This window comes from Bos mutus, chromosome 2 (assembly GCF_027580195.1).
Source record: "Bos mutus isolate GX-2022 chromosome 2, NWIPB_WYAK_1.1, whole genome shotgun sequence".
NCBI lineage: Eukaryota > Metazoa > Chordata > Mammalia > Artiodactyla > Bovidae > Bos > Bos mutus.
In genome coordinates, this window is record NC_091618.1 from 118,499,951 (window position 1) to 118,509,079 (window position 9,129).

Genomic DNA, 9,129 nt, shown 5'->3' on the forward strand with positions numbered 1-9,129 from the left:
TTTCTGAAAAGAACCACAATTTAACTGGGACACAGTATTTAATTCACCAGATGTTAGTTTTAGACTGAGAGTTCTGAAGGTTGTTCCTCTGTTAATCCCTGCACTAGGTGTGAGGCAGGACACGCCTGTAGATGGGGTGGGATGGCGCACCCCAAAGGGCAGAAACAGAAGCACCCCAAGTATTTTGTTTATCTTTCAAGTGTACTATGGGTACGAGATCAAAGGGTCTGTTCATATTCTTGTTAGAATAATCCTAAAATGTAAATGTGAAGGCATTTAACAAATTCATTCTTTAAAACATGTCAATTACTTTAGCATTTTGAAATTAATTTTGTGTTATAATGTCTACTCCAGTATTCTGGCCTGGAGAATTCCATGGACTCGCAAAGAGTGGGACACAACTGAGAGACTTTCATTTTCACTTGGTTATGAATATTCCTTCTATCTTTTTCAGTTCCTTGGTAACAAGTTGAAACTGGGTGATTGTAGAAGGATAAAGAACCCTGGATTAGTAAATAAATAAGGAAAAAAGGCTCAGTGCAACATGAAAATCTAGATCCTGTTGTTCATAAAGGAGGAAAAAAGTGTAAGAAAGTACTGATATAAAAGCTTTCCCTTTTAAAAAGTATTTTATTACTTATTTGACATAATAGGGATAATCATCATTCTAAGTAAAAAATAAAAATTTTTATTTATTAGCATGAATTTTATCATTAATCATTATATTGTACAGTACCAATTTTTATGTTTTAAACTCATGTGGAATCATATTTTATAGTTCATACTTAAATATGTATTTTGTTCTTTCCTGAACAATTGAAATCACAAACTACTTAATTCATTTCTTATTACCCACACATTGTATCAATACTCACTGTCTTTCGTTCACTAATTAGTAAGGAAGAATTGAAAGGAAAAGGGACTCTGGGTTATCTTAGACTTTCTTTTCTTGTATGTTGTAGCTTCTAGTTAAGTGGCATGGATAAAAAGAATGTAATAGGTCTTTTTAAAAAAATATATATTTGTGTCTCCCAGAATCCCATTACTTTCTTTCTCTGAACCAAGTTCTGGTTCAAATGAAAAGCATGAGCTGTTCGGGCTGTCAAGGTACCCACTTATTCAGTCTTGGATGTATGAAGATAAAACGAGCATACAATTCTGGTGGACTTAGGATGCATGGGAGTTGAGTGAGACCCAAAGTCAGTGCATGTTAAATCTGTTGTGTTCCACATAGTACTAATACTATGTGGAAATGGTTGGCAAAGTTCTGTGGACACATTTGCATTTATCTCCTCTGCTCCAGTGTCTCTTTGAACTTCACTCGCAAAGTACAAATTCAAAGATAAAATTGCTAAGAATTCAGAGCTTTTCAGCAAGTGCAGGGCACTTCTGAGCGTGGGGCTCTGTGTAACTGCATTTGTTGCGTGTCTGTGAACTGGCCCTGGAAGCTACAGATCCAGGCCCAATGTCGTCCTCTCCTTGTCTGATGCTTATAGATTCCATCCTGGCTGTTACTATGTATACATGCTAAGTTGTTTCAGTCGAGTCTAACTATTTGCGACTCTATAGACTATAGCCCTCCAGGCTCCTCTATCCATGAAATTCTCCAGGCAAGAGCACTGGAGTGGGTTGCCATTTCCTGTTCCAGGGCCTCTTCCCAGGTTTGAAACCCACATCTCTTACGTCTCCTGCATTGGCAGGTGGGTTCTTTACCAGTTGCACCATCTGGGAAGTTCCTACGTATACGGGCTACTAAAAGTAAGCTGCTTTCAGACCTGGCTCTTGGCATTGGTGTCCTTAGGGTGAGCACAGATGAAGAACGCCGGTAGACCAGATTCTGCCTGGAATTTGGGGGATGCTCCACTTAGGGGTGCCTTGCTTCTTTCAGCCCAGAAAAACGTCTGAAACATGGAAGAGGTCTTGTAGATGACCCATTGTCCCCTGTGGACAATTGATGTCCTCCACTTATCAGGAACTGCCTGCCAATGAGACAGAACCGAACTTTTCTGGAATATCATACAAGTCTCACCGAAGATTTGGAACTTTCGTGACCTTGACTATCATTTTTATGATGACTACTAATTCTGTATCTCAAGCCCAGGGACTTTCTGTTCGAACTTCAAACCCACAATTCTAACCACATATGTGACTCTCCAGTGGAATGCTTCACTGCCACCTCAGACTCAAAATATCCAACTCAGTTTATTGTGTATGTGTGTGTTCAGTCACTAAGTCGTGTCCGACTCTTTGTGACCCCATGGACTGTAGCCTGCCAGGCTTCTCTGTCCATGGGATTTCCCAGGAAAGAACACTGGAGTGGTTGTTATATCCTTCTCCTGAACCAGGAGGGCATCTTTCTGAACCAGGGATCCAATCCACATCTACTGCACTGGTAGGCAGATTCTTTACCACTGAGCCACTAGGGAAGTCCCAATTTATTGCACTATTCCCCAAATGTTCTCTGGCTCCTTCTTCAGAAATTCCCATTTTGGTAGCAGCTACACAATCCCATTCAATATCACAGTAATCCAAGCCTATGCCCCAACCAGTAACACTGAAGAAGCTGAAGTTGAATGGTTCTGTGAAGACCTACAAGACCTTTTAGAACTAACACCCAAAAAAGATGTCCTTTTCATAATAGGGGACTGAAATGCAAAAGTAGGAAGTCAAGAAACACCTGGAGTAACAGGCAAATTTGGCCTTGGAATACGGAATGAAGCAGGGCAAAGACTAATAGAGTTTTGCCAAGAAAATGCACTGGTCATAGCAAACACCCTCTTCCAACAACACAAGAGAAAACTTCTACACATGGACATCACCAGATGGTCAACACCAAATCAGATTGATTATATTCTTTGCAGCCAAAGATGGAGAAGCTCTATACAGTCAACAAAAACAAGACCAGGAGCTGACTGTGGCTCAGATCATGAATTCCTTATTGCCAAATTCAGACTTAAATTGAAGAAAGTAGGGAAAACCACTAGACCATTCAGGTATGACCTAAATCAAATCCCTTATGATTATACAGTGGAAGTGAGAAATAGATTTAAGGAACTAGATCTGATAGATAGAGTGCCTGATGAACTATGGATGGAGGTTCGTGACATTGTGCAGGAGACAGGGATCAAGACCATCCCCATGGAAAAGAAGTGCAAAAAAGCAAAATGGCTGTCTGAGAGGCCTTACAAATAGCTGTGAAAAGAAGAGAAGTGAAAAGCAAAGGAGAAAAGGAAAGATATAAGCATCTGTACGCAGAGTTCCAAAGAATAGCAAGAAGAGATAAGAAAGCCTTCTTCAGCAATCAATGCAAAGAAATAGAGGAAAAAAAACAGAATGGGAAACACTAGAGATCTCTTCAGGAGAATTAGAGATACCAAGGAAACATTTCATGCAAAGATGGGCTCGATAAAGGACAGAAATGGTATGGACCTAACAGAAGCAGAAGATATTAAGAAGAGGTGGCAGGAATACACCAAAGAACTGTACAAAAAAGATCTTCATGACCAAGATAATCACAATGGTGTGATCACTCACCTAGAGGCAGACATCCTGGAATGTGAAGTCAAGTGGGCCTTAGAAAGCATCACTACGAACAAAACTAGTGGAGGTGATGGAATTACAGTTGAGCTATTTCAAATCCAAAAGATGATGCTGTGCAAGTGCTGCACTCATTATGCCAGCAAATTTGGAAAACTTTGCAGTGGCCACAGGACTGGAAAAGGTCAGTTTTCATTTCAATCCCAAAGAAAGGCAATGCCAAAGAATGCTCAAACTGATGCACAATTGCACGCATCTCACATGCTAGTAAAGTAATGCTCAAAATTCTCCAAACCAGGCTTCAGCAATACATGAACCGTGAACTTCCAGATGTTCAAGCTGGTTTTAGAAAAGGCAGAGGAACCAGAGATCAAATTGCCAACATCTGCTGGATCATCGAAAAAGCAAGAGAGTTCCAGAAAAACATCTATTTCTGCTTTATTGACTATGCCAAGCCTTTAACTGTGTGGATCACAATAAACTGTGGAAAATTCTGAGAGATGGGGATACCAGACCACCTGACCTACCTCTTGAGAAACCTGTATGTAGGTCAGGAAGCAACAGTTAGAACTGGACATGGGACAACAGACTGCTTCCAGATAGGAAAAGGAGTACGTCAAGGCTGTATATTGTCACTCTGCTTATTTAACTTCTATGCAGAGTACATCATGAGAAATGCTGGACTGGAAGAAACACAAGCTGGAATCAAGATTGCCAGGAGAAATATCAAAAACCTCAGATACGCAGATGACACCACCCTTATGGCAGAAAGTGAAGAGGAACGAAAAAGCCTCTTGATGAAAGTGAAAGAGGAGAGTAAAAAAGTTGGCTTAAAGCTCAACATTCAGAAAACGAAGATAATGGCATCCGGTCCCATCACTTCATGGGAAATAGATGGGGAAACAGTGGAAACAGTGTCAGACTTTATTTTTGGGGGCTCCAAAATTACTGCAGATGGTGACTGCAGCCATGAAATTAAAAGACGCTTACTCCTTGGAAGGAAAGTTATGACCAACCTAGATAGCATATTCAAAAGCAGAGACATCACTTTGCCAACAAAGGTCCATCTAGTCAAGGCTATGGTTTTTCCTGTGGTCATGTATGGATGTGAGAGTTGGACTGTGAAGAAGGCTGAGTGCCAAAGAATTGATGCTTTTGAACTGTGGTGTTGGAGAAGACTCTTGAGAGTCCCTTGGACTGCAAAGAGATCCAACCAGTCCATTCTGAAGGAGATCAGTCCTGGGTGTTCTTTGGAGGGAATGATGCTGAAGCTGAAACTCTAGTACTTTGGCCACCTCATGCGAAGAGTTGACTCATTGGAAAAGACTCTGATGCTGGGAGGGATTGGGGGCAGGAGGAGAAGGGGATGACAGAGGATGAGATGGCTGGCTGGCATCACTGACTCAATGGACATGAGTCTGAATGAACTCTGGGAGTTGGTGATGGACAGGGAGGCCTGGTGTGCTGCGATTCATGGGGTTGCAAAGAGTCGGACATGACTGAGCAACTGAACTGAACGGACACAATCCCAAGCTATGGTGGAGGTAATGAAAATAATGCTGACCTCCCTCAAAAGATCCCATGCATGTACTGCTATAGACTGTGCCCCCAACCCTGGAGCAGGTCACCACTGACCCACACCTTCACCGGAGACTCCCGGACACCTGCAGGCAAGTCTCCTGTGGGGTCACTGTTCCTTCCTCCTTGGTCCTAGTGCACAAGGTTCTGTTGAGCCCTCCAAAAATCTATTTCCCAGGCCTATGTAAGTGCTGGTGGCTCTATGGTGGGGTTAATGGTGACCTCCTCCAAGAGGACTTACGCCATACCCACACCCAGAGCCCCTGTCCCTGTGGCAGACCACTGTTGACCCGTACCAGATGGAGAAACAGTGAAAACAGTGTCAGACTTTATTTTTTTTTTAGCTCCAAAATCACTGCAGATGGTGATTGCAGCCATTAAATTAAAAGATGCTTACTCCTTGGAATAAAAGTTGTGACCAACCTAGACAGCATATTCAAAAGCAGAGACATTACTTTGCCAACAAAGGTCCATCTAGGTTATGTATGGATGTGAGAGTTGGACCGTGAAGAAAGCTGAGTGCTGAAGAATTGATACTTTTGAATTGTGGTGTTGGAGAAGACTGTTGAGAGTCCCTTGGACTGCAAGGATATCCAACCAGTCTATCCTAAAGGAAATCAGTCCTGAATGTTCATTGGAAGGACTAATGCTGAAGATGAAACTCCAATACTTTGGCCACCTGATGCTAAGAGCTGACTTATTGGAAAAGACTGTGATGCTGGGAAAGATTGAGGGCAGGAGGAGAAGGGGACGACAGAGGATGAGATGGTTGGATGGCATCACCGACTGAATGAACATGAGTTTGAGTAAACTCTGGGAGTTGGTGATGGACAGGGAAGCCTGGCATGCTGCAGTCCATGGGGTTGCAAAGAGTCAGACATGACTGAGCAAATGAACTGAACTGAACTGAATACAATCCCAGTATCCCCTCTGTCTTTACATCACTCATATTCAGTTTGTCACCAAGTATATGGTAACCAGCTTAAAAAGTTTTTTTTTTTTATTGAAGGATATTTGCTATACAAAATTTTGTTGTTTTTGTCAAACCTCAACATGAATCAATCATGTATATCCCCTCTCTTTTGAACCTCCCTCCCCATCCCACCCCTCTAGGTTGATACAGGGCCCCTGTTTGAGTTTCCTGAGCCATATAACAAGTTCCTGTTGGCTATCTATTTTAAATATGGTAATATAAGTTTCCATGTTACTCTTTCCATACATCTCACTCTCTCCTCCCCTCTCTCTGGGTCCATAAGTCTATTCTTTATGTCTGTTTCTCCACTGTTGTCTTGTCAATAAATTTTTTAGTACCATTTTTCTAAATTCCATATATATGCATTAGAATATGATATTTACCTTTCTCTTTCTGACTTCACTCTGTCTAATAGGTTCTAGGTTCATCCACCTCATTAGAACTGACTTGAATCAGTTCCTTTTTATGGCTGAGTAATACTCCATTATGTATATGTACCACAAGTTCTTTATCCATTCATCTGTTGATGGTCATCGAGGTTGCTTCCATGTTCTAGCTATTGTAAACAGGGCTGCAATGAACAATGTTGGTAAAACCAGCTTTTAATTGTCTCTTGCATCCAGGATCCACTCTCCATTTTCAATGCCCCAGCATAATTCGTTCTTCCTTAGCTTTCTTTCTGCCTCCAGACTCATCCCTTCCCAAATATCCCCTAGACTGCTGGAAGAATTTATCTTAGAAAAATATAAAATTTATGATTCAGTTCAAACATTGAAGAATTCTAAAGTAGTTTATAGTATAACCTATAGACCCATCAAGCTTTTCTAAATCTTGTCAAATTTGCTATTTTAAAAAAAGAAATAAAGCTTTGCAAATATGGTAAGTAGTCACTTGTACCGTTAGTTTTCACTTTCATTAGTGATATGACAGTTCTTGTATTCTGACCCATATTTTCTTGTGCAAATTTAAGAATTTTTCTAAAGTACAGTCCTAAAAATGGAACTAAATATTTCACTTTACCCCATGTTGCCAAATTGCTCCTTCTACCCCAGTCCTGTCCATTCCCCGCCCCCTCCGCCCTTGCCCAATGATCACTACATTTGGTGCTTATCCTTCCTGTTTTGGTTTTCATATGTTTATTGTAAATGGATTTTTTCTGTAACACACTATGGTTGTTGTTCAGTTGCTCGGTCGTGTCCACAGTCCATGGCCCCATGGACTACAGCATGCCTGACCTTCACTATCTCTTGGAGCTTGCTCACACTTATGTCCATGGAGTCGATGACCCTAGCCAACTATCTCATCCTGTCACCTCCTTCTCCTGCTGCCCTCATTCTTTCCCAGAATCAAGGTCTTTTCCAATGAGTTGACTCTTTGCATCAAGTGGCCATAACATATTAACATAAATTTAAAAAATTATACATAGATGTTATCGTACTGTACATATTCAACTTTCATATTTCATTGACTATTGTATTTTTAAATTTAATCATATCAAAGCTTCCCTTTCAGTCATTTATTTCAGCATTTCAATTTCAATTTTTGTCACTTAGTATTTCATTATCTGAATGTACCAAAATTTGGTTATCCAGAATTTATGGTCATATTCAGGTTAGTTTTCACTTTTATTAGTGATATGACAGTTCTTGTATTCTGACCCATATTTCCTTGTGCAAATTCAAGAATTTTTCTAAAGTACAGTCCTAAAAATGGAACTAAATGTTTCACTTTACCCCATGTTGCCAAATTGCTCTCTAAAGTAATTGCACTCCAAAGTAATTGCACTGATACACATTTTTCTCTAGCACTTTTCACTCCTTTCCTTAACATTTCTGTTTATAAGTAGAACTGTCGAGTTACATTTCTTTTTGTCAAAGTGTATATTATTGTCATTTTAATTATTTTCTCTGATTATTAAATATATACCTTCTTTTCTTATGCTTATGGATCATTCAAGTGTTATTTTCTCTAAACTACCTGTTCAGTGGCATTGCTTTTTTTAAACTTATTGGTTTGTAGAAATTTGTAAGGTTTTTTTGTTAGGTGTATGCATTGCAAGTATCTTCTGTCTTTGTCTTTTCATTTTGTTTGAGGCTTTGAGTTACTCCACATCCTTGTCAATATTTGATATTGTCAGTCTTTTCAATTTTGGCCATTCTAAGGACTGTAATCAAGTGGGTTTTATATTTACTTTGTCTTATTCAGAATTTGCTGGGCTTTTTCAATCTGAAGACAAACCTTTCATCAATTGTGCAAATTTTGTCCTTAGCTCTTCAAATATTATTTCTTTCCTATCTCCCACAACTTTCCTTTGGAACCCTTAGATGTATGTTGACATTTTTCATCCTATTCCACAAGTATAAATGTTTTTTCCACATTTTCAAATTCTTTGTATCTCTATACTATGTTCTAGGAAATGTCCTGAAATCTATCTTCTAGTTAACTAGTTTTTTTATTCAACTGTATCTAATTTGTTATGTAACTTATCCATTCAGTTTTCTCTTATTTTGACTCCTTTTCTTCTGCTTTCTGTATTCAAAAAGTCTATCTTTCTGAGGGTGTCTATTTTTAAGTCTCTACCTATCCTTACATTTGTTTGCTGAATCTCACTCAGGGTCTGTTGTTACTCTGTTTATAAGTTTGGATCATGATCCATACCACAAACCTTAACTGCAAGAATTCTATATAACTTGGTTTATTTACTTTTCCTTTTATAGAGGTTTTATAACTTTTAATGCCAGATTCCTCAGGATGTTACTGGGTAGGGACCACTTTTTTTTCAAACTCCTTGTCTGGGTATCTGAACACTACAGAGAATATGTGTTTAACTCCAAATTCATATTAGGGCTGGCCTGAAGTTAAAAACCCTTGGGAGAGATTTTATTCCTTGGAAATACTAGGAAAAGACAATAAACCCACTTTGCTATCCTCTTAGAGGATGGGTATCTTCTGGTCTATCCTGAGAGTGAAGCCCTTCAGGAACCACAGCTTTCTGTGGGATCTCACTTGCAACTCCCTACCTTGATGAAACTCAAACATTA